Source organism: Hylobates moloch, unplaced genomic scaffold, assembly GCF_009828535.3.
Source record: "Hylobates moloch isolate HMO894 unplaced genomic scaffold, HMol_V3 SCAFFOLD_11, whole genome shotgun sequence".
NCBI lineage: Eukaryota > Metazoa > Chordata > Mammalia > Primates > Hylobatidae > Hylobates > Hylobates moloch.
The window spans coordinates 21,637,725-21,664,184 of NW_026652286.1; positions in this window are offsets into that span (position 1 = coordinate 21,637,725).

Below are 26,460 nucleotides of genomic sequence, written 5' to 3' on the forward strand. Positions count from 1 at the left end.
TCAACCACCAGGCTGGTCATTCTTGTGTATTGACTCTGGCTCAACCACACCATGCAGCAAGGTAGTTGTCTGTGTTATCCATGAAATTACTTATACATCATGTTTGAAATTTGACTTGAAAGCAAATGCTCATCAATGAAAAATTGAGGAAGAATGAAAACTTGTGTGTTTGATAAACTTCAAGTTCCAAAGTATTTACAGTATATTAATTACAAACCCAAAGTATTTGTTGAGTACCTTCTAAGGCGGAGAAATTGTGCAAAATTCCCTCAGGAGAGGTGCAGAGAGAAGACATATTCATGCTACTGATAGTGAGTAATGATTTGTGAAATGCACTGTGTAATACACATATAGAGAAAAGAGAGAAAGACTTGACTTTAGTACTCCAGCTTAATAATAAACAGCGGGAAATATAGGTGCTAGACAAACGATGACAAATGTGATGTGCTTTCTAGAAAGTGTAATATGGGTAGGGCTAGTCATTGATTTATGCTTTACATTAGGACCTAGTACAATTCCTGTTAAATAACAGAAATTTGATAAGATGAAAAAAATTGATGAAATTTGATAAGATGAAAAAATTTGGTAAGGATGAAAACATACTCATCCAGAAGACTTATTGAGTACTCCACAAAGTAATAAGTACAAAACTTCCTGAAATAATTCACAAAGGATTAAATAATCTACAGAATTATTTCATGAGCCACTTTCCTAATTTTCTAGAATATGCTTACGTTTGCATATATATCGAGAGAGAGAGAGAGACAGAGCATACATGCTTGGTATTCATAAGGCATGTATATGAAAACTTAGGGAATTCCCATAATCATAAATGCAGAAGTAGCTTCAAAGGCTTGTGAATTTTCTTTGAAGTACAATTCCACCCAAAGTTACATATCTGATGCCATATGTTCACACTAAAAGCTGTCTTTTTAACTTTTACCTATAATTTATTTCGCACTTTTTGGAAGCTTTTACATTGTCTCAAGGACTCTCATTGAAACTGTTTAACATAATTTTTTCTTATTTCAGTATACAGCATATGGCATATTGTTCAGAAGATAGCTCAATCCTGCATTTGGTAATCCAATCTTGATTTTATCTAAATCTTCTATTTCCTAAGAATCAAAAACCTCTTGCATTCTCTTTTCTTCAAATCAATGTCAGCAGTTAGATTTTAGCTTTTGTAAATTTCCGTGGCCATTTTTAACACATACAAAAATTATTTTTTGCTTTTTTGACTATGTACTCATTGATGAATGGAGAAAAGCTGAGTAGAAAACACTACTGTTTGGGAAGTGTTGTTGGCCTTGTTCAGAAGCGGTGTTTTATGTTATTCAATGTTGTGCTAGAGTGAATCACAAAGGATTTTTTAAACATAGTGGATTTTTAGGGTGTTCAAGTGTATTAAAACTCATGAAAATAAAGTTGATGAATGCCATGGGTACACAGTAGCAATACTTTTTTAAAAAATTATTATGTTTTATTTCAATGGATTTTGGGGGGAACAGGTGGTATTTGGTTACATGAATAAGTTCTTTAGTGGTGATTCTGAGATTTGGGTGCACCCATCACCCAAGCAGTGTACATTGTACTCAATGTGCAGTCTTTCATCCCTTGTCACCCCCCACCCTTCTCCCTGAGTCCCCAAAGTCCAATGTATCATTCTTATGCTTTTGAATCCTCATAGCTTAGCTCCCACGTATCAGTGAGAACATATGATGTTTGGCTTTCCATTCCTGAGTTGCTTCGCTTAGCATAAGAGTCTCCAATTCCATAATTCCATCCAGGTTACTGCAAATGCCATTACTTTGCTCCCTTTTATGGCTGAGTAGTATCCCATTTTATATATGTGTGTATATATATGTGTGTATATGTACACATCTATATGTGTACATATACACACATATATATATTTTTCCTTTATTCGCTCATTGATTGATGGGCATTTGGGCTGGTTCCATATTTTTGCAGTTGCAAATTGTGTGGCTATAAACATGCGTGTGCAAGTACCTTTTTTGTATAATGACTTATTTTCCTCTGGGTATATATCTAGTAGTGGGATTGCTGGCTCAAACAGTAGATCTACTCTTAGTTTTTTAAAGAATCTCCACACTGTTTTCCATAGTTGCCATGTTAATTTACATTCACATGAACAGTGTAAAAGTGTTCCCTTTTCACTGCATCCCCACCAACATCTATTATTTATTTTTATTTATTTTTTTTTGATTAAGGCCATTCTTGCAGGACTGCGATGGTATCATGTTGTGGTTTTGATTTCCATTTCCCTGAAAATTAGAGATGTTGAGCATTTTTCCATATGCTTGTTGACCATTTGTATATCTTCTTTTGAGGACTGTCTATCCATGTTCTTAGTCCACTTTTTGATGGGATCGTTTGATTTTTCCTTGCTGATTTGTTTGAGTTCTTTGTAGATTCTTGATATTAGTTCTTTGTTGGCTGAATATATTATGAAGATTTTCTCCAACTCTGTGGGTTGTCTGTTAACTCTGCTGATTATTTCTTTTGTTGTACAGAAACTTTTTGGTTTAGTTAAGTCCTGTCTATTTATCTTCGTTTTTGTTGCATTTTCTTTTGGGTTCTTGGTCATGATTTCTTTGCCTCAACCAATGTCTAGAAGGGTTTTTCCAATGTTATATTCTAGAATCTTTATGTTGTTGATGATATGATTGTGTACTCAAAAAAAAAGAAACCCTAAAGACTCATCCCAAAACCTCCTACAACTGGTAAATGAATTCAGCAGAGTTTCAGGATACAAAATTAACGTACACAAATCAGTAGTTCTGCTATACGCCAACAGCAACCAAGCTGAGAATCAAATCAAGAACTCGATCCCTTTCCTAATAGCTGCAAAAATAAAATAAAATAAAATACTTAGAAATATAACTAACCAAGGACGTGAAAGACCTCTACAAGGAAAACTACAAAATGCTGCTGAAATTATAGACAATACAAACAAATGGAAAGGCATCCTATCCTCATGGATGGGTAGAATCAATATTGTGAAAATCACCATCCTGCCAAAAGCAATCTACAAATTCAGTGCAATTTCCATCAAAATACCACCATCATTCTTCCGGAACTAGAAAAAGCAATTCTAAAATACATGTAGCACCAGAAAAGGACCCACATAACCAAAGCAAGACTAAACAAAAAGAACATATATGATGGCATCACATTACCTAACTTCAAACTATACTATAAGGGCATAGTCACCAAAACAGCATGGTACTGGTGTACAAATAGGAACATAGAGCAATGGAACAGAATAGAGAATGCAGAAATAAAGCCAAATACAGCCAATTGATGTTCAACAAAGCAAACAAAAACATAAAGCGGGGAAAGCACACCTTATTCAACAAATAGTGCTGGGATAATTGTCAAACCACACGTAGAAGAATGGAACTGGATCTTCTTCTCTCACATTATAAAAAATCAACTCAAGGTGGAACCATATTTTTTTATAATATTTTGTTTCTTCATAGGATAAGATTCAGATATTCAGACCAGACCTATAATAATGTGTGATATTATAGAAGTAGCAATAGAGCAGGAGGCAGATAAAGGTGGGTACCACTTCAAACTGTCACTCAAGTGTTGTGTAGATAATATTTTAAGCTCTCTGAGTCTCATTTTCTTCATCGATAGAATTAGTTTAATGAGTTATGGTTTTATTTCTGACTCTGACTATTTGCCAATCTTTAACAAACAGCTTATAAGGAGTAAAGAATGTTCAACAATGCATGCCTAATGAATTTTGATAGACTGAATGATCAAAATGCTTCTCATCTCTTTTATGTCATTGATTCTCATTTGTGAAACATCAGTTAGTGTATAGGATACAACTTATGGCCAAGGAACATAATGAAGCTGACTGTTTCTGGGGGATGAAGTTCAAAATATAAACCTTATCAATATTGCTTTATTGCTTATTCTTATAATTGATATGATTCTGGTAAAACAGATAGCAACTAAAATTTCTCATGTCTATTCAGATTTCTACTAACCTTGAATAAGGTCTTCTAAATTATAATTGTTTCCCGTGGATCATTTCTTTATATTTTTAACAAGCTTGTATAAATTATGTATGTTAGGCAACTTTCTAGGTAAGTATTCAAAATCTAGTGAGAAGGACAGCTATGTATATACATTGCAATGCAACACACATTGCTATAATGCACTCATGAATAATGTGTGTGAGGCTGGAAAGAAATAGTAATATTTTCTGCCAGAAATAAAAGAAAGTGGTATTACAAAAGGATTTAGTCAGAAATGGAAGTTTTGAACTGACTTGTTAAAAATGAAAGGTTTTCCAGAAAGTAAAAGCAGAAATGTGGAAGAACATTTTAGTAAAGGGAGTAACATAAGCAACTTCAGGAAGTCACAAAAATTTATGAGAGGCTGGACATGGTGGCTCACACCTGTAATCCCAGCATTTTTGGAGGCTGAGGTGGGAGGTTTGCTTGAGCCCAGGAGTTCAAGACCAGCCTAGGAAACATAGGGAGACCTCTGTCTCTACCAAAAAAAAAAAAAAAAAAAGAAAGAAAAAGAAAGAAAATTAGCTGGGCGTGGTGGCACATACCTGTAGTCCTACCACTTGGGAGACTGAGGCAAGAGGATTACATGAGCCCAGGAAGTCAAGGTCACAGTGAACTGTGATCATGCCACTGTTCTCCAGGCTGGGCAACAGGTCAATGACAAGACCCTGTCAAGTAAAAATAAATAAATAAATAAAAATAAAAGAATGAAAGAGGGAGGGATGGAGAGAGAGAGAGAGAGAGAGAGAGAGATTGAGAGAAAGAGCACAAGCAAGCTTGAGAGTTAGGATGCAGAAATTTACCTGTGAAAACACTTCAGAAACCTCCAGAATTAGTTAATGATGTATCTAAATTTGATAGTAATTTGTTCACTTATCAACTAACTCCCTGTACCAGACTCTAAATTACTTAATGCATGAAGCATTTCTGATTTGCTTAGAGCAACATCTGGCCTTGGTAGCTGCTCAACAGATTATTTTTCTATGAATACATGAGGGGATTCACCACTTCCCTCATGTATTCATAGAACAACAGTCTGTTTAGGGGTTGTGTGAGATAGATCCTGAAAGATCAGGCTAGAAGGTTAAGCTGGGTTAATGTGTGATGTGATTTAAATGCCAAAATAAGCAATTTAGCTTTAGTTCATTGGAAAACAAGTTTCCAATGGTATTGAATATGATCTAATATGTAATTCTAAAAGACAATTCTTTTCCACTGTTTTTGAGACTTTCAAAGTTAAAAAGACATTTACTCTAGTGCTCAAACAAAGCCAAATAGCCCCAATAAAATAAATGAGGGTTCTCTTAGATGATATAAGTCACTTTGATCATGTACAACTATTAGGTTTTATAGTAAATACAATAGTCTCAACAATTATTTTGGTAAAGACTACAGGCTTTCTTCCTACAACCTTATTGCCACTTTGCAATAAACAAGTCTCAGATAAGCTTCTCCTAAACACACATACACATTTATTAACAAATATGCACAGATTGGTTATTCTGCTCTGTAAGTGATACGGTTTGGCTCTGTGTCCCTACCCAAATTTCACCTCTCATTATAATCCCCATTTGTTGAGGGAGGGACCTGGTGGAAGGTGATAGATTTATGGGAGTGGTTTTCTCCATGCTGTTCTAGTGATATTGAGGGAGTTCTCATGAGATCTGATGGTTTAAAAGTGGCTGTTTCTCCTTGCTATCTCTCTCTCCTGACACCATGTAAGATGTGCCTTGCTTCACCTTTGCCTTCTGCCATGATTGTAAGTTTCCTGAGGCCTCCCCAGCCATGCAGAACCGTGAGTCAATTAAACCTCTTTTGTTTATAAATCACTGAGTCTCAGGTAGTTCTTTACAGCAGTGTGAGAATGGACTAATATAGTAAGTTTGATGGAATCCCAACTGTCTATCCTTTTAGGTGCCTTACCAGTATCTTCCATGAAAGGCTAACCAGAGAAAAATACAATAATGTTCTAACAGCAGGATTCAGGTAACCACCTAATTGGAGTAGGGCACCCAAGTAACCTCCAAATCAGCAACTGAAAAATTACTTTTTAGGAGTTAAACCTAAATTACTGTATTTTAGTGTATGAATTATGGGTCTCCAGATGTGTAAACTATTGATATAAGGGTAGTGCTATAGACTGAATGTTTGTCCCCTCTGAAACTCATGTTGAAATTTAAAATTGCCATTATAGCAGTATTAAGAGGGGAAACTTTTAGGAGGTGATTAGGTCATGATAGGTCTGCCTTCACTGGGGTAATAATGCTGTCCAAAAAGGGTGAGTTTGGTCTTCTCTTGCTCTCTTGTGGTCTTGCCCATTTGCCTTGTCATGTGATCGTGCAGCAAGAGGGCTCTTACAAGATGCCAGCACCTTGATCTTGAACTTCCCAGCCTGCAAAACTGTGAGTCAATGACTTTCTCTTTATTATAAATCACCACATCTTAGGTATTCCATTACAGCAGCACAAAATAGACTGAGACAGGTCTTCATGTCTGTATACCATTTTTTGACAGACTAGATATTTTAATAATGATATCTAATGTTTAATTGGGCTTATTAACAAACTGTCTCATGTTGACTTCTGTCAAAGTTTGTCTAGGTGAAGTTCCTTATCCAGTACTACCCAAGATGGCTCCAATGATATTAATTTTAATAGAAATTTATGCAAAAATTGGTATATGTCAGAAATTGGGCTAGATGCATCAGGTAAGAAACATACAAAAATTAAAATGTCAGGAATTGCATGAATATTATACTGTGACCATTGCCATAATTGAGAGTGGTGCCATGTGCTTTGTATGGGCAATTCTCTTTTTGTATTTTCTTAAATATTCAGGTTTTAAATGTTCATTTCTACTTTCAGAACGCATTTCTAAGCTTGTCTTAGGAAGTATAGCCATTACTAGGATCAAATATCAGAGAAGGCTTTCCAGAGAATGTAATATTAGAGCTGAATCAAAAAGAATAAATAAAACCTTCCTAGATTAAAATAGGTAGAAAATAATATTTCAGAAATAGAAAGCTATATGTGCAAAGAAACAAGGACACAAAAGAAAGAGAATGTAGTCAGTGTTGATTTATAGCTGGAGCTTCCATAAGAAATTGGTAGAAGATCCTACACTGTTAGTTTTAGCATTGCAGGTAGACAAGCCTAGGGATGTATGTGAAGAAGAGAACTGGACTTAGAATGAAACCTTAAAGTTCTAATACTCTTGCAATAAAAAAGTTGTGTCAGTTGCAGAAAAAGAGCCTGAGAAAGAGCAGTCTGGAAGGAGAAAATTTTAACAGATATGACGAAATTCAAAATAAGCAAGTTTCCAAAACCAATGTCCTTTTAACCAAGTTTGATACTGCCCTCTTTAAAGTTAATGTAATTAAAATTATGCAATGATGAGAAAGAAAAAAATCTTGAAATAAAGACTAAAAAAAAAAAAGACTAACAATTTTAGCATAAGAATTAAGAATTACGAATAACAGGAAGGCAGAAAGAAGCTGAGAGCTATAGACTGAGCAGTCCTTGAAGGATTTAATACCTTCAATAGAAAGTAGATGTCATCATATTGATGATTGTTCATTGTCCTTATTTTCTTCTCCCGTCTTTCGCTCATATTTATATTCTGCATTGCTCTTTTCAGTTGTTTGTTTGTTTTGAGTACAATGGACAATTCAGACTCTCTCCAACCAATGGAAATGCTAATGTTTATTTTTCCTTGATTTGAATGTCCAATTGATTCAACACCATTGAGTTGCCTTGGTACATTGTTACAAATCAATTTTTCATACATATTTGGGACATTTCTGGACGTTTAATTCTGTTGCATTGGTGTATATGTCTACATTTTTGTCAATAATAAATTATCTTGTATACGGAAGATGTATAGAAAATCTTAAACTCAGGTGAGACAATCCCTTCAGCACCATTAGTTCAAAGGGAGCTAGTTAGGTGCTGAAACATCACCATTTATATTCTGATAAATGTATAGCTGACATCTTTGGAGAACCATAATTCATAAATTCATAAGTTCCAGGTATGTTTATCATATGTACACATTGGTAGATCAAGTATATTCTGCTGTGACTATTCTAAAGGTAAGAATGTTCCCAAAGTAGATATCCTAAGATGGTCGTATTATATTTAAAAGGAGATTTCAGCAGTTCTTTCTCCTCACTTTCCTCTGGGTAAGAAAGAATGATTACAGCAGACTGGTTGCTAAGCCTTTTCTTTCCATCTCTTTAATTAACAAATACATCTATTTAAAATATTTTGAATAATATATGAAATGATCACAATACTAGGAGAAATCTATAAATGACTACACTTGTCCCTGTTTCTTAGAGAAATTCATACATTTATAAACAAGAAAGAATCACATACAATGGTAAGTCTTGCCAACTTTGAGCAGAAAGGTATAAGTTGAATTTAATGAAAACTAGGGTTTAGTAGAAGTGGAAAGAAACCAGGAAGGACATACAAGACGGTGAGGAATGGTGAATGCAAATGCTTGTCTTATCTGGACCTTCTCAAAAAGAACTTTAATAAACAAAAATCTTTACTACAAAATAAAGAAAAAATAATTCCTCCAGGGTTCACACTGGGTAAGTGAGTGATCTACTACGGATTTTTCCAGGATGTATAGAGAAAGAGACTAAATTTAAAAAATTCAGGTACTTAGAACTACATGATCTTAGAAATGGCAGGCAACATCATAAAGGAAGTATGTCAGATATCTTCACTTATGAAGATAAAGCTAACTTCAAGGTGAAAGAGGAACAAGGCAAGTTTTTTTGTTTTTAAATAACTTATCCGAACTATGCATTTTGATTAATGTGAAAATTGATAAATACTATTATTATTTTTATTTGTTGAAATCTTTATTCTATTAATAAAACTAATAAAGAGGTCATAAAAACCTTATGGATATTTGAAGTATATATAATTACTATATAAAATGTTCATCACAATTTATTTTAATTTGTATTTATCTTCCAAACAAATATATTATATTTACTTATTTCTCAGTTTTATTTTTATTTCAATCAATGTAAGGTCAATTAGCTTTATATTTTCAAAATGTTGTTTGATATACTCATATAGCTTCTAAAATATTTCTATATTTTCTCAAATGTTTAAATAAATTTGGAATTTGGAAGACCATTGGAAAAACAGAATTTTGAAGGGTGATTTGCATAAATTTAACATTTCATTTTGCAACCAGCACACTCATTTCAGGACAAGTCTTTGAGTTGTGCAATAGGCAAAATCTACACGCAACATATTGTAATCCTTCTTCCAAAATGACAAAAATGAGGCAACCAATTACAAATATAACCTACTTCTAAATTACGTGAATATATGTACATAAATACGAATATAAAATTAGAGTATTTTCTGTTTTTCTGTGTGTGTGTGTGTGTGTGTATGTGTGTGCGCGCAGGTGGTTGGCTATCTTGTCTGAAGTCATAAAACTATTAAGTGGCAGCAGTGGGATTAGAACCCATGTTTATATGCTTCAGAAGCCCAGGCTGTGACAGACTATGCTACTCTGTCTCAAACCCTCATGACTACTTTGTCTCCACTGTATCACTCAGGTACTCACCACTCTCCTCTGGGTCTTCAGTTAATAATGTCTTAGAAAATCTCCAGAATGTTTCTTCTCCATTACATCTTGAAAGATACGTAAAAGGGAGGGAGAAGTATATCTGTGTTTTTACAAATACATATTATAGTAAGTCATGAAGCTATGAAAGTTCCCTTTTACCTGTCACATAAAATCGGGTTAGGTAGAACCTTAACGCTATAGGTAACAGGGTGTTTGGCAGAATATACAAGATGTCCAGGTCAGGCGTCACATCCTCTTCATTTATGTTATCCAAGTACATAATGCAACACTTTATTCAGAGTATACAGGGTGGCTTAATTGTGAAGGCTTTGGACAGATGTGCATTTGTATCCAAACTCCGCCTCTTGCTACTTTTACTTAACTTCTCTAAACCCAGTTTTCTCTTTGAAAAAAAAAAAATAGACATTTTCACCTTGCTTTTCATGCAGGATTACTATATGGGTAATACATGATATAAAGCAGGGGTCTCCGACCCCTGGGCCGCAGACTGCTATAGGTCTGTAGCCTGTTAGGAACTGGGTTGCACAGCAGAAAGTGAGCATGCAAGGAAGCTTTACTGCCTGGACTCCGGCTCCTATCAGATCAGCTGCTGGCATTAGATTCTTGTAGGAGTGTAAACCCTATTGTGGACCAAGCATGCAAGGGATCTAGGTTGTGCCTGCCTTATAAAAATCTAATAATAAATGGAATATGCTTGAATCATCCCCAAACCGTCTCCACCCATGCCCCCCATCTGTGGAAAAATTGTCTTCCACTAAACCAGTCACCGTTGCCAAAAAAGTTGGGGCCGCTAATATAAAGCACCTGTTTGGAAATAAACAGGAGTTCAATAAATATACATTTACAACACACACATATTTAGTTAATTTTCAGGAAGACTGCATTCAATTATAGAAAATATAAGAAAAATGACACCTTAGGATAAGTCAGACTTAACAGAATTTGTGGGGGCATGCAATAGAGGAGAAGACTTGGGCATTTTGGGGAATGTAGTGTGATTCTTCATTGGGATACAGCTGTCAAAAACCGGTTTGTGGGACTTTTTGTTGGCATATATGTATGTATCTCTTATTGTATACATGTTCACATGATGACTTGTTGAGGTTGATGAGGGTCTGTGCTTCCCTGGTATTAATGACCCAAGTGGTAAGCGTGTTTTCAGACAACTCAAAACCTTGGATTAGGCCAGAGGAGGTAGACATAGGAGAAAGGATTCAATCTCTCTCTCTCTCTAACTCTCTTGATGATTTTCATCAGACCCCCTCATGGATGCAGAAATGTTATATTTTTGATAACTTTCATGTTGTAAAATGTACTGATAGAGTTTCTGTAACACACATATCTGCTGGGAAAAAAATGAGGATGTACCTCTATGTCTTTCTGCTCTTCCCCAGGGAATATCTCAGTATTTATAAATATTATAAAGTGTGTCCTATATGTAGAAATGAAGTAATCATAAATTCATTTCTATGATTTACATTGGGAGGTACTGCCTTTCATAATTTATCATACTTCTTAATACCTATTTAATCAATATGGGATATAAAATCATCAGTGATAACAATTATGATTCCCATGTACCTCTGACAGACATCTCCATTTTGCTCTCTGCCTCTGAGACTTTATATTTCTTCTTGAACACAACAACTTAGGCAGTCAGTTCCAATTTTGTTTGATCAATTATTTGAAACACCTTTGCATCTATTTATAAAATACTGAATGCTTTAAACATTATTTTTCTAAACCTACTATTTACTAAAGTCAAATTTATGTCAAATCTAATGAAAATTCAGCAGTAGGAAGAAATAGTGTAATAAGAGTTTAAAAAGATGCAAGCTTTTAAAATCTAATCATTTAGCTTTTTTCAAAATAGTAAGGGTTTTATAGCTCAGTACATACACAGTGATTGAAGTAAGTCAAGCACAATGCATCCTAAACTATTACAATCACAGATGCTTAGACCTGACTATAAGTCTGAGACTTTGTGGTTTACAAACATTTTCTTTTTCTTTCTCTTTTTTTTTTTGAGTCTACTTGTTTTACGTGGCTCGAAGTATGTTCACAATTAGAAATACCTCATTGAAATTAATTGTGTCAATTATATCATCTTAATGCAGTTAACTAAGTGTGATGGAAAGATAAAACTTGGCAAAATCCTAATTCTTACACTTTATGAGTAATTTTGATTTGGGCATAACCATTAAAATTTAAGTGCAGTGTTCTCTAATGAGCAACTAGCAATTATTACTCTTAAGCCTAAGAAAAGAGTTCCATCAGGGTATTAGGAGGAAGGGCTGTTGTCCTCATCATGATCACTGCCATCATCATCATATCATCATCATTATCATCATCAGCTAATATTTACTGCATACTTTCTACATTCCAGGCATTTTTCTAAATGCTTCCCAAATTATTTCATCTAATATACACAATAACCTCTGTGATAAATTATTATTATCCATCTTTACAGATGCAGACACTGAGCTCGGCAGGTTTAGGTGGTTTGCCCACTGTCACAGAAACTAAGTGACATGCTGTGTGCTGTGGGTTGAATTCAGGTAGTGTGACTCCAAAGACAGACAAGGACAGGAGTTTCTTTACCACAATGTCAAACTCTCCCATATAGCAGAGATTTATGACTTTGCTACTCCACCTTTTAGGGATGAACACTTTTCAGCTCCTTAGGTTATATACAGTCTTACATGTACTCTTCATATTTTACCCTTGTAATAATTCTGAGATAATTATGATGATGCTCTAAACATTGAAGATAGAAAAATTGTAATTTGAAGAGGTCTGGTGATTGGCCCAAGAATCTCAAGGAAGTAAATCTCAAGAATCTCAAGGAAGTTCTAAAGCCTGAACTTGAACCCAGGTCTTCTAATCTTAAATCTCATTTTTAACACTTGCTTTGAATCTTTTTATTAGACACTCACATGGCTAACAATAAAATCTTTGCTTAAAGTGAAACCCCAGGTGGTGACTTATAGAGTGGATAAACTCTAAACTTCTCTGGTGACGGCTAATGTCACTGAATGGCATTTGTATATGCAAAATTCACCTTTGTGGTTTGCAGTTACAGAGATTAAGCAGCAATCTTGCAGCAAGTTTACAATGCAAGACATTAGGTTAGAATGGAGACATTCTTGATAGAGAAATATTCCTCTCTTCATGAGTTAACCAATGCATTGCCAGATACCACTGGACAAAGCTGGCTCTAAGTGATATCTACATGATATGCCTAAGGAACTAACTTAAATATTTTTAATACTAGCCCACATTTTATGCCCCCAATTATACACTAGGCACCTACTCTGTGAGTTAAAATCTGTCCTTTACTTTTAAATTCAGATATATGTCAGGAGATGAATAAATAAGGACAGTAAACCATTCCTTCTACTCTCAAAAGTACAAAGCTGGTTACTAGTTAAAGTGATAAGAGCAGATTTTTAATCAGTACCAGTTATTGAAATATAAAAAAGAGTCTAGTGTGAACTGAACTCAACCTCGATTTGTGTAGAGATGACTGGGACTTTTACAGGAAAAATAAAAGAGTAGGGAGGGTGGGTGAGCTGGCCTTGAAAAAAGTCAAGGAAGTGAAAATTTATAAAAAGCAGCAAGAAAGTTTGGTACATGTGACCAGGACATCGGGGTTTGCTAACTGGCATTTGCCAAAGATAGCCTTTTACTCTACCACAGAAACTGAGAGACAGAGACCCTATTTTCAGGTGTTTTTCCCGGGTAGATACTTTAGGGTATCATCATCCTAGGGACATGGCCTTGCTCAGTTAGAAACTATGCTAGTGTTTGTTTGTTTAAGTCTCTTCGTGCAGGAGATAGACAACATCATTTGTGCTGGATCATCAGTTTTAATAGGCCAAAGTTAAGACCTAGTTGAGAAAATGGCTCAGAGAAGGCTGACTAGAATTTGGTCAAAGAGAGACTGTTTGTCACTACTTTTCTTGAGGTGTAGGGGTTGGGAGTGGGGCCATTTATGAGTATAGCAGGCCTTTCAGTCCTAGACAAGATTTCAGAAGTGACAAAGCAATAGTTAGTTAGGGAACTAACACAAATTTCCGCCAAATTTAAACATTGTCCAAGTCAGGTCCAGTGGGTGCAATTAGGATAACCCTTCATGGCTGTTTTCTTAGGAAATAAGCAGGCTCTCAGTTTTTGCATCATATTTATTCCTACAACTTCAGAAAATTGAGGTTAAGGATGAGGGACACTGTCATAATTTGGGGAGCAAAGGGCAGACACGTGATCACATTTGTAATTAGCTCTATGCAGCCATGGTTACATTATTTAACTTCTCTGATAACTAGTTTTCTCAACTGTAAATAGAGCTGATAGTCATTGTTTTCTCATACAGTTGAGTGAGGATGGCAGGAATAATCATAAATGTTACTTGATAAAGACAAAGCCTGAAAGAATTACCTCAGGTTATCAGGGTCTATGAGAGTATTGTATCCTTTGAGAATTGGATCAGAGAGTACTAAGTAACACAGAGGATGTCACTGTATCTGCTCTCATAGAGTTAGAACACAATTTGTATTAATAAATACACAATTTAATTAATAAAACATGGGATGATACATTTGCAACCGTTTATATAAGATTGGAATAAAAAAATAATTCAATCAAAAATTTGTTGTTCAAATACTTTTTTTTTAAATGGAACCTTGCTCTATCACCCAGGCTGCAGTGCAGTGGTGCCATCTTGGCTCACTGCCACCTCTGCCTGCTTGGTTCAAGTGATTCTCCTGTCTCAGTCTCCAGAGTACCTGAGATTGCAGACATGTGCCGCCATGCCTGACCAGTTTTTGTATTTTTTAGTAGACATGCGTTTCACCATGTTGGCCACGCTGGTCTCGAATTCCTGACCTTAAGGGATCCACCCGACTCAGCCTCCCAAAGTGCTGGGATTCCAGGTGTGAGCCACTGTGCACAGCCAGTTGTTCCAGTATTTAATTGAAGTTCTCTCACTTCTCTGTCTGGGTGCTCTCCTTCCTCCTCACAATTCCCAGTGAAGGATGGTAGTAGAATTTAAAGTCCAGAAGAAGTGTGTTTTAATTTCACATTTGTCACTTACTAGCTATGGAAATTTGTTTATCATTTCTGAGTGTGAGTTTCTTCAACAAAATTATGTATTTTCCTTGAAGTATTGTTTGAGGTTGAATGAGGGTAGGGAAGACAACTATGGAAAGATCTAGGCAATCAGACGTAAAATCTCTACTTGGTGCATGTAGATCAGAATAAACGTCAATTCATGTCCTTTCCCTCCCTCAGATTATTTTGATTATTTTAGGTTTGGCCTCAGTTGGTATAAAACTTGCCTTGTGTTATTTTTTTAAGTGAGATTCAGATACACTTTCATTAATCAGGTGACTATTGATTGGATTTTTTCTTTTGTTTGTAAGAATGCTTGAGTTTTTATTAGGCAAGATTTAAATATTATTTTATTTAAATACTCTGCACTTAAAATAAGGTCGACAATAATAATACTTAGATTTTAAAGAATTATTACTTTTAAAAACTTCACTAAAATAGATTAACAATTTTGAAGACTTTCCTTGTTTTCAAAATTGCATGAGCCACTGAAGATGCACTTGAAAATGATGATGTTTCTCTCTGGATCTTGTCTTGAGCTAAGGTGTTTTTATTCTTAATGTTTTTCAGTATTGTGTAAATTTCTTCCTGAAAAAATATTTTTTAAAAAGTAAATATGAAAAGAAAAAAATACCAAAATGCATAAATTTAAGGTATTAGTCTCTATTTCCAACCTTATTCTATAATTTGGGGGCTTAGTACCTTTCACTTTAGTAATTCCTCCTTACTTAGAAATTCTATAATTTTTAAATGAATGTATTTTTAATTTCAAATATTAGTAGTTATTTCTGTGATTCTATAATAAATATTTCTTTTCTAGTGAATGATTCTGAAGTCAAGAGCTGAACAGTTTATATGAACAGTTATGTAAACTGTGTATTAACTGTATAAACCAAGGTTTCCACATATAAACAGTTTAGAGTTTCTGGGAAAATGTTTATCTCCTTCAATAGAAGAACCTCTTGGGTATTGTGTATGAAATTATTTGCATGTGGTTATGAATTCAAACACTAAGGGAAGACAATTTAATTTTATGCCTGCATTCAGTCCAATTAAACTTGCTTTTTTGAAGACTGAATTTCTACAGGCATGTTCTAGTCCCAAAGAGGAAATGTGATAATAAAAATATAAAACTTGCCCATTTGACTGTGTAGCTTTTATAGATTCATGGAAAGTAAAAGTACCTCTTTCAATGCTAAAAATTATTAACAAAATATTTACATAGTATAACTTTTTAGTGTTCAAAGTTAGATCTTGACTCAAATTATACATGGATAAGGCTGAAAATAAGTTGAGATGACTTGGTCCAGTCTTAGGCTGCTCTGGCCAATGGCCAAACAAAATATCTTTATTTAAAATTTGTAGTTATTGAACACAATTATGTATTCATTCATTCATTGATTCATTAATTCATTCATTCACTACTTCCTATCTAGTATGAGCTAAACATTGTTCAGTGTTCTACATCATTGAAAAAAAACAGACCAAGCGCTCAGTACTTGTAAAGCTTATATTTTACAATGAATCAATTCATAAACTATAAATATTATAAATATGTTAATTACATACTGTATTACAAATTGGTAGATGAGAAAAAGAAAAATGTAGAGCAGAGTAAAAAGACATATAAACTTATTTAATGTTAGCCTGTTTTTATGTTCAGAAATATATAGAGATACTGTTTAACTATTTACTTGCTAATGAGTTGTTCTCATAAAAGGAAAAAATACATTGTAATTTTTAAAGAGCCTTCATTTATAATTCAGAGGTCACTCAACTGGTTTTCAAGAAGAGGTTGGCCAGGTGATTGGAGATTTCCCTACAAGTCCTAAATTTTAATTTCTGTGGGACCATAAGGTGGTAATCTTCCACTTATGCTTTTAGGAGTGGCTTCATGACATTGAGACAAGAAGCCAGGCCAACATGTGTCATTATGAATAAAACAGCCTCATGAAAGTGGTTCTGTGACTGAGTTTAGCACAGAATTCTCCAGTGTCTGTTGTCCCTCAGTAGTTCCCACCCCTTGTTCCTCTGTGTTTGCAGTTCTCTCTGCACAAAACATTCTTCCTTTCACCGGATTAGACCTTCTGCCTCCTTTTCACAAACAAGTTCTGAAGTCAAATGCCATCTTCTCTAAGACCTTTCTGACACACAATTCAAATCATCTGTTCCACTCTGGAATTTTCTGTCATAATAATAACTATTTTGTTTTCTCCATAGTGCTGAAGTTAAATAATTACATTTTGCTTCCTTTTTTATTGCTCCCTGTTCTACAATTTGAGCTCCCTAGAGAGCCTGTCTCTAGTTTGTCTTATTTGGAGCTATAATCACAGTCCTGGCACACATACTAAATAAATATTAGCTGAATGAGTGATGAGTGGCCCTAATTTCCTATACTTGAAATATTCAGTCAGGGTAGGTTTCTCCTTAGTTTAGTATTTTCATTTTAGTTAAATTATTATCCTAGAATAAATATAATTAAACAAATTGACTCCCCGTGCAGGAAATAAAACATTTACAGTATAGTATAGTTTATTCTAGTAGTTAAGGTATTGGGTTCTAGAGTTCAAATTGTAGCTCTGATCTTGGCAAATTTACTTAATTTTCTATGATCTTGGAGAATTAATTTTACCTTTATTGCCTGAATTTTCTCATCTGTAAAATTAGGGTAACAGTCATGAGAGACTTCATAAGAGAAAAATTCTTAGAAAAACATCTGATATAAAATCTGATATAAAATATACTCAGTAAATAACTGATATAAAATAACTCAGTAATTATTATTTCAAAAACATTGTATAGAGTAACTATACTTCTCAACATTATGATTGTACTGGTACATATTACAAAAACAGCATAAGAGCAACTACTGAATACACGGTTAGGCTGTCACTAAAAGTGTAAGTGATTACTATTTCAACAAAAGGAATATGTCTTTTCATGGAATAGCTGTTTTCAGAAATCCATTTAGGTTGGTGAATTACAAAAACCCAAATGTTTTGTAAAGATGGTGCCCTCTGAAAGCTGCTGAGTATGTAACAGCTGAAATCTGTACTTGCTGGAAATTCTCTATTGTCCCTGCAGTGCACTTGATCTTCTGATGTTCCTCAGTCCTGTAATGCAACTGTGAGAATTTTTTTTAATCATTGAAATAGTTCCTCAGAGATGTAAAAGGTGAGAATGGGGCTTTGACAAAATGTTTTCTTTAGATATACTTACTCATTTTTATTTTAAATTTGTTAACTAAAATATTTTGACTCTCTGAGTAAATAATGTGAGTTTGATTTCAATTATACTTATAGTGTGATGGTAACTCCCTTGGCCCAGGGATGGTAATTCCCTTGGTCCAGGGATGGTAATTCCCTTGGTCCAGGGATGGTAATTCCTTTGGTCCAGGGATGGTAATTCCCTTGGTCCAGGCCTTCTCCAAAACTTACATTAAACTAGTACTATTTTGTGAAAAACATATTACTCAAAGCCTGTGTGAAATTCCTCAGACCTCAAATGTGCCCATCAATTCTTCTGTAATAAGTAGAGGTCAGACTCAATGGCATCATCAAAATAGGAGCCAGAAAAAAAGTATTTCAAAAAGCTGATATATTTTCTCAGAACTCGATAAACCAAATGTTTCATGAGGGGGAAAATGGCCTCAGGAGTTGATATTTGAGATTTTCAAATGGCAACAATATTTGTTGAGGAAATTACTTACCAGTAATATTAAAATATCAGATGTTTAATTTTCTGGTCATTTTAATAAAGCACCTTTCTGAAATATAAGAGCTGACAAATGTTCTGGTTTAGACAGAAAGATAGTTTGTGTGGTTTAGGTCTTAGAAAGAAAACAACGTTCCCTACTTATACTTAAATTGTCATACTGGCAATTAATTTTGGTATCTTAAGCATTGCTCTAGCATTTACTCTAATTCATCCAAGACGTATAACTGATATTAACCAAGTTCCAATTGACCACAAATTACTTCTCTAGGTGACTGACTCCTCCATTTGCTGTCAGACACATTTCTTAGCTTTAAAGTAACAGCTATATTTTAAATCAAACATCTGATAAGAGAATTTAATCCATAATATATAAAGAACTCTTAAAACTTAATAATAAAAAGATTAAAATCCAAATAAAATGGGAATTGACATTTCCCCACGAAGATATACAGATACCTAATAAGTACATAAAAAAGATATTCAGAATCATTAGTTGTTAGAGAAATGATACCATTCATACCCTCTATGATGACTGAGTTTGAAGATTTCAAATGTCATCATTGCTTCCTGAATAAGGTTCAAATTCATCCAGCTGGAATTTATTATTCCAGATAATCTGCTCTCTGCCTAAATTTCCAGCCATGGGTTCTACTATCAACATCCTTTACTTACTGAATTACGTGCTGTTTCTTTCACCAGGCCTACCACATGTTGATGTTGTGCAGATGCTCTATTTTTCGCAAACCTCCAGGTGAGAGCACTGCAGATGGTCTCTGAAGAACTATCACCTAGCTGATGTCTTGCATACAATAGCTATGAAAACTCTCACCTGTAAAAGTCGCATGTCTATCCAGCCAGACGCTGCCAGGCTGCAAGTTATGTGTGCCTTGCAAGTATAGATTTGTTCATGCTTATTTGCTTGATTTACATAGAACAAGAGGACTGTTGTATAACATATATAAATAAAAAAATCTACATGGGAGCAGTGAAGAGAACTTGAAATTATTGGCTAAAACAAATAATCACTTGCATTTTGTAGACTTAATTGATCTTTTGTGGCTAAAAATACAATTTAAAGTTACTTCCTGGATCTATAAGAAACTTAATTCAACAAGCAAAAATCAACCCCATTAAAAGTTAGGCAAAAGGCATGAAAAGATACTTGTCAAAAGAAGACAATCAAGCGGCCAAAAAACATATATAAAAAATTCTCAACATCACTAATCATCAGAGAAATGCAAATCAAAACCACAATGAGATAACATCTCACACCAGTCAGAATGGCTAATAATAAAACGTCAAAAAATAACAGTGGCTACCAAGGCTGTAGAGAAAAGGAAACATGTATACACTGTCAGTGGGAATGTAAATTAGTTCAGCCATGGTGGAAAACATTTTGAAGATCTCTCAATAAAATAAAAACAGAACTATCACTTGATCACTGAATGGGATCAGTAATCCCATTACTGGGTATATACCCAAAGGAAAATAAATCATTACGTCAAAAAGCCACATGCACTCATGTTCATCACAATACTATTCACAATAGCAAAAATAAGGAATCAACTTAGGTGCCCATTAGCCGTGGATTGGATAAAGAAAATGTGGTACGTGACACTATGGAATACTGTGCACAAAAAGAATGAAATCATGTCCTTTGCAGCAACATGGATGCATCTGGAGGCTATTATCCTAAGCAAATTAATACAGAAACAGAAAACTGGAACAGAAAACCAAATATCACATGTCCTCATTTATAAATGGAAGCTAAGAATTGGGTGCTCATGAACATACAGATGGGAGCAATAAACACTGGAGACTACTAGAGGGAGAAAAGAAGGAGAAGGTCGAGGGCTGAAAAACTACCTATTGGATACTATGCTTGCTAACCCGGTGATGGGATCGATCATTCATCACCAAACCTCAGCGTCACTCAATATACCTACGTAACAAATCTGTACATGTACCCCAGAATCTAAAATAAATGTTGAAATAATAAAAAAAGGAAAAATTTTTAAAAAAATAAAGTGTCTTCTTGCGATTTATAACATTTCTCAAAACATTATCATGCTTTGTTTGACTGGAAATTTCCAGAAATTTTAATGGGTATAGAATGTCATCTGTTATTGATTCTGACATCAGAATCTCATGGAGAATCGGTGGATTATTTGCCATGTAGCTTTGCTCCTTGAGAGATTTCAAAACATAAATCATGGGTATTATTCTGGAGTGTTCTTATCCTTAGTAGAACTTGGGGTAGACAAGTAATCCAGTCACTTAAAAAAAAGTTGAAAACATCCCAAAATATAGCTCCTCGGGTTAGCATATAAGACAGTTTGGAGAGATCATCTAAAATATATTTCTTAGATACACAAGTATTTTTCTTCTTGAAGTTCCACATACTTAGCTGTATCCTGCACTTACTATACTAGAATCTTATTATGCAGGAGCCTAGGAAACCCTATACATTAAGCAAATTCTACTGGTGACTCATATGCATGCTAGAGTTCAGGTATTAGTGCAAAATCAAGTGCCAGTGTTGCCTACAGCACTATGAATGGAAAACAAGGCAACATCCAGAGCTGAAATGTCTAGAGACAAGGGTAGTAGTTAAGGCAGTGGAAATATTTTTCATTTTGCCCATTAAAAAAATTAAGTTATAGAAATATTGAAATAATTATAGAATTAACACACATACGCAATTCACATAGATTTATCAACTATTAACAATTTATCTCTTTTCTTTGTTATTTGTATGAACGATTTGATATATTTTGCAGTTATCACTCACTTTACTCCTAAATATTCTTGCCAGTATCTCCTCTGGAGGAGCCTTCTTAGCCTCAACACAGTCACATTCAAGAAATTTAACATCAATACAACTCTATTACCTAATGTAACTACCCAATTGTGGTACTGGTCTGTGGCCCAAGGGGTTGAGGATCCCTGATTTAAACCATAAGCTAAATGTCTTCCAAAGTTAGCTCAGCCTAAACCCAGGAATAATTAAGGCAGCTCGAAAGCTAAAGGCAAGAGGTGGATAGGTTAGATCAGATCTCTTTCACTGTCATAAGCTTCTCAGTGATACAATTTTTCAAAGGCAAAAATATATATATATATAAAAATATATATCTATACATGTATATAACTTATGCAAATACCCCCAATTGTCTTGATACTGTCTTTTGTACTGTTTTGTTTCAATCATCGATTTTTTTTTTTTTGAGACGGAGTCTCACTCTGTTGCCCAGGCTGGAGTGCAGTGGCGGGATCTCGGCTCACTGCAAGCTCCGCCTCCCGGGTTCATGCCATTCTCCTGCCTCAGCCTCCCGAGTAGCTGGGACTACAGGCACCCGCCACCACACCCAGCTAATTTTTTTTTTTTTTTTAGTAGAGACGGGGTTGCGCCGTGTTAGCCAGGATGTTCTGGATCTCCTGACCTCGTGATCTGCCTGCCTCGGCCTCCCAAAGTGCTGGGATTACTGGTGTGAGCCACCACGTCCGGCCTCAATCATCAAATTTTTTAGCAAGTTGCACATTGCATTTAGTTGCCATGTTTTGTTTAATTTCCTTTAAGACAGTTTTTCTGCCTTTTTTTCTTTCATTACACTGATATTTTTGAAGATTACAGAAAATTTGTAAAATGTCTATAAATTTTTACTATGAGATCATTTCTTTGTAATTTGTTTTAGGTTCAGTAGTTTTTGGTAAGAATTGCATAAGGCGATATGCCATTCTCAGCATATTGGTGATGCATTGAGATATCAGTTTGTACCGTTATTGGTAATAGTAACTTTGATCTCTGGATTAAGATAATTTCTTCCAGATTTTTCAGTTGTAAATTTATATCCTTCCTTGTCATTAATAAGTAATATGAAGACTGATCTCAGTGATTTTTAATGTCTTTTTATAACACTTAGCTGAAACTATTACAGGTCATCAGATGAAGATTTGCGAGTTGAATCATTTCTTCTATAATCAAAAGTTGGCATTCTTTGTGAAGGCTAGATTCCCCTCTCAATAGTCCTGTTCTTTGTTTTCCTTGGCTTTGTTTGCATCACCATGTGGTCATAGACTCTTTTCTCCGTTGTAGGGTCACTGCGTTATAATTCATTACTATCATTGTTTCTATCCATTCTCAAATGTCTCAGATGTGGTCAAGGGGAGCCCCTTGAAACTGGGTCCTATGTGCTCTTTGATATGTCCTTATCATATTTAAGTATTTCCATACATTTGGCCACAACAAAGGGTCTCATTTTATACATTCTCTATATATGCCCTGGAATTAACAGTTTATCCAAGTGTTACAGGTAGATAGGCATGAGTGGGGCAGGAGAGGACTCTCCCCCTACCCACTAGAAATGTTGGGTGATGGTGGCCGGGCGCTGTGGCTCATGCCTGTAATCCCAGCACTTTGGGAGGCCAAGGCAGGCGGATCATGAGGTCAGGAGATCGAGACCATCCTGGCTAACACAGTGAAACCCTGTATCTACTAAAAATACAAAAATTAGCCGGGCATGGTGGCGGGTGCCTGTAGTCCCAGCTACTCAGGAGGCTGAGGCAGGAGAATGGCGGGAACCGGGAGGCAGAGCTTGCAGTGAGCTGAGATGGCACCACTGCACTCCAGCCTGGGCGACAGAACCAGATTCCGTCTCTTGAAAAAAAATGTTGGGTGATGGTATGGCAATTGTCACATTGCCCTCTAAAAGTGATAAATTGGCAGCTGGTACCAGGGAAAGGCCATTTCCTGATGGTCCACGTCTGTTAACATTAAAGTGTTAATTAGAGGTACACCCCAGGGAGAAGCAACTTCCTGGGCGTGCACATTAAGAGAGAAAATGGCAAAGTATGATCTTCCAGGTACACTCCACCAGAAAAGAGAAGAAAGCCTTTGATGGGCATGCGTACAACTTCCTAAATACACTGTGCATGCTCAATTCCCAAGGGCAAGAAGAGCACTGTGCGTGCAAAAGGCCAACTCTAAGGGAAGAACCATGGAAAAGAGGTGAGTATATAAAGTCCCAGGATCAAAGTTAAATGGTCCCCTCGTCTTTTTCTTTCTCTTTGACCTTCAGATGCCCACTTGGATCTCTCTCTAGGGTTCTTTCTTTTTCTTTCCTGTTCTAAATAACTTCCAGTCCTGCTCTGGACTTGCCTTGGTTTCTTTTTCTGCTTCATGCCCTTCAGTGCGATTCTTTCTTCTGAGGAGGCAAGAACTGAAGTTGCTGCAGACCCACATGGATATGCCGCTGGTAACTCAGGGTAACTTGGATCTCTGCCACTGCTAACACAAGGAACCCTGGCTATTTTAGTGGTGAAGGAGATTTAAAAACTAAGAGCAAGTGTGTCCTATAGGTTGTGTGTCATAATTTTTTGATCCATTCCTCTACAGTGCTAGAAGATTTAGAAAATCACGAGTTCATAATGACATTCTAGTTTTCATCTTATACCACAAAGCCCTTCTCCTTTCCCCATTCCATATATTTCTCCTTTTCCACATAGAGAACACTGGTTATCCAAAACTTTAATTTTTTTTATCATTTGCTTAATATTACAATGCACATTAGTTTCAGAATCACTGTCCTAATACCATTACAATAAATAAGCTGCTATTAAAATTTAAGATTTATTTGCATTTTTTCCTTAAAATATATCCCACTGAGGATATATAGTCACAGTACTAATTCAAAAGTTGTCTGACTCATCTTTCATTTCTTCCTTCTGTATGTTTGTGCTTTCAGCTTAAAATATATTTAGATTTATTTGTTCATATTTAATTATAAATTATACATTGTTTCCCATCTATTGGTTATTTTAGAAGGGAAGATGTCAAATATTAATGTTCAAAAATCAAAATACACAATATTAAGAAAATTATATTGTCTATCATTTTCACTGTGATCCTACCTACTCCTTGTCAGTTGTTAATTTGACTCATTTTTATCTTCCCATATGTTCCTCTTTGCAAAATAAGTATACATATACACACAGAGAGACACAAACGCCTGTATGTGTGAATGTATACATACATAAGTTCATATATGTATATGTTTATAAATAGTTTTTACATACACATACACACACACCATTCTTATTTCCTCTTCTTTCTTACATAAAAGGTAGCATACCATATATACTGCTTTGTAATTTGCTTTTTCCACTTAACCTTACATCTTGGAAATCACTTCGAATTAGTCATAGAGATCATCTTCGTTCTTTTTGTCAACTGTGTGATAATGGTTCCCTATTGTATAAATGTGTGGATAAGTTACACTTTATTTACTGTCTTCTATATTTGGCATTGACCTTGTTTTCTATATTTTGCTATTATATATAATGCCTCAGGGAATAAGAATATGCATTTTTTTTCTTACTCCTGCAGATGAGCCTTCAGGGTAAATTTCTAGTAGTGCGATAGTGCAGTAAATTGTAAATTGATTTGTAGTTTGGTTAGATATTGCTAAGGTTCTTTCCAGTAGGGTCGTAATCCTAACAGGAACACACAAAAAAGTACCTGCTTTCCAACAGAATAGGGTCTGAAGGCAGGGAACTTAAAGCCAAGTCTTGCCGAATCAAGGAAAAACACTAAGGTTTTTGGGCAGAGAATCTGAGGCCAATTTGTGCTGATTTCCCAAAGCTGGATCAAAAGGAAAACACCTGGGTGTGGGGGCAGGGAACCTAAGGCCAATTAACACAAAACTCCTAAAGCTGAACCAAAAAGAAAAAACCCATCTTCTCAGGCCTAGTAACGCAAAATCAAATGCTACTCTCCCTACAACCCTTCCCGTTCCACCATGTCTCAGATGAAAAGAGAGAGTGCCTTAGATTGGCCACGTGCTAAGCAAGCACCATCCCTTCATCTGCACAGGGCACCTGTTCACCTCAGCCTTTAATTAGCCACAGACCAAATCCTTCATCCAGTTAAGGGATAGCCAATGGGGACCTCAAAAGGAGTACTTAAAACCCAGAAAACTTTGCAACTGGGCACTTGCGCCACTTGTTCAGCCCCATTCCCACCCTGGGGAGTGCTTTCTTGTGTTAGTAAATCCCTGCTTTCACTGCTTCATTCCTGTGTTTTGTTCCTTTTTTACTTTTTGCGTTTTGTCCATTTCTTTATCCAAAACGCCAGGAACCCGGACAACTTACATTCAAGGCCCTCCCTCCGGTGACAGCCTCACTTGTAGGGTAGGTTTGTTGAGCTTTTGAATATCTGCTAATGTTATGGGTGAGAAATGACATGTCAGTGTAGTTTTAATTTGCATTACTATTATGGGGGAAGATGAGCATCTTTTTATAGGTTTAAGGGCCATTTGTATCTGTTTTGTGAACTATCATTTATAGTGTTGCTTAATTTAAATTGTGTCTCTGATTTTTAATTTTTTTCCTTAATTGGTATGCACTTTTTTATGCTACAGAGATTATCCTGTATCATTGATATATTTTGAAACATTTCCTCAATTTTCATTTATTTTTTGCCATTATCTCCAGGGTTTTTCACCTTGCTTAAGTACTTAAATGTAGTTGAATTTATTATATATTTCTTTTATTGAATTTTTTTGAATCATAGTTGTTTTTTCTTCAGATTATAAAATAATTTGTTTTTTCTAGCAATGACAAAACTTATTCTACTTTAGTTTTAGTTTTTGAAGAGTTCTAATTCATTTGGTATTTACTTTTGTATATTGTACAACATATTGGTTCAATTGCCTCTTCTAAATTTCTATCAGGTTGCCTACAAGTTATTAAAAAGCCCATTTTTCCTCAGTGATTTGAGATACTTTTATCTTCTAGATTTCTGGATGTACTTCAGTGTTTTTGAACTATCTCTTGTGTTCTACTGGTTCATTTATTCATGTGCAGGTGGCAAAAGAGAAGTAGTTTTCATCAATTGCTCAGTGACTGTTAAAATTCCAAGTACTTTCATTTGTGTCAATTACTCAAACATGAAGAGAGA